Genomic DNA, 1,054 nt, shown 5'->3' with positions numbered 1-1,054 from the left:
TTTGTCTACATTTTCTTAATACTGTAGCTGGTATCCACTCAGGAAATAAAAGTGGTCAAAAGAAATAATTATCAGTTTCATCAGTGTCACAAGTAGATTTTTGAAAATTGAGTCTTGAAAGATTAGGAAAACTGAACGTAATTCTGCTTTAACAGTTGATTTAATGCTATTACCTCTTTGATACATTCCTGTAAATGAAAAAATGTGTAAAAAGGTGGTGAGTTTTGTACCAGTATTACATATTCACCATTTGCTTGTTTTCATAAAGATTATTCCATACTTTTTGAAATCTGAATATTGGAATTCATAGTACATGGTGCTAGCTAGGAGCCTCATACATCCATAATTATATTTATAATTTTTTGAAAAGATGATATTCAGTTGTAGTGCACATATTCCCTATAAAAGATATTAAAGAATTTATTGTAATGAAAATTAGACTAACAGATTGTGATTTATCAAATTATATAAGAAAATGTGTAATGGAGATTAAATTATTATACTCAAGATGTAATCCATAGTAATAAGCATTTACTGCATTATTAAGTGTTAATATGACCTTCCATTGACTGCAATGTGAGATTTAAGCATGGTTTTAATGTTTTTGTTATATAATAGGTTACTTGCAATAATTATAAATGATGAATGTTAAAGATTAATCTAATACAGATTAAGTTACAGATAGGTATGATGTATAAGAATGTGATGAATTGTTGACAATGCCTTGATTTATTAAGAATGCTCTTGGTTGTTCAAATGATACCTGATATTTCATAATAATTGTTTTGTCTATGTATGTATTTATATTTAATAAAAGTCTTCCTTTCATTTTTTCTCTCTTTATTTTAGTCGTTAACATGATAATGAGTCAATGTTCTCATGACTATTATTTTTATCAATTCATTTCTTTTCCACTAATCCTTAAGGGGGCGATTTCCTCTCCCTCATTCATCTTAAGTGTTTCTGGAAATGGTGAGGAAGCAATAGTTTGATACTTTATTATGTGCTTGTAAAAAAATAGTATACTATGCATTTATATACTTTAGTGTTATAG

At 27.4% G+C, this 1,054-nt stretch overlaps 1 protein-coding gene across 1 annotated transcript in view; it reads left to right on the top strand.

Moving 5' to 3' along the window:
* The window catches only part of LOC119586495 (CLIP domain-containing serine protease 14D-like), a gene marked incomplete in the record, with an annotated part of 7,956 nt that extends 7,125 nt beyond the window's left edge, over positions 1-831 (top strand). The window contains 1 exon segment of the mRNA XM_037935234.1: positions 1-831.
* Between the last annotated feature and the right edge of the window lie 223 nt (positions 832-1,054).

The sequence above is a fragment of the Penaeus monodon genome, chromosome 21 (assembly GCF_015228065.2).
Source record: "Penaeus monodon isolate SGIC_2016 chromosome 21, NSTDA_Pmon_1, whole genome shotgun sequence".
Lineage (NCBI taxonomy): Eukaryota > Metazoa > Arthropoda > Malacostraca > Decapoda > Penaeidae > Penaeus > Penaeus monodon.
Note: the sequence above shows the minus strand (reverse complement) of the source record. Positions and strands in the feature narration are given on the sequence as shown.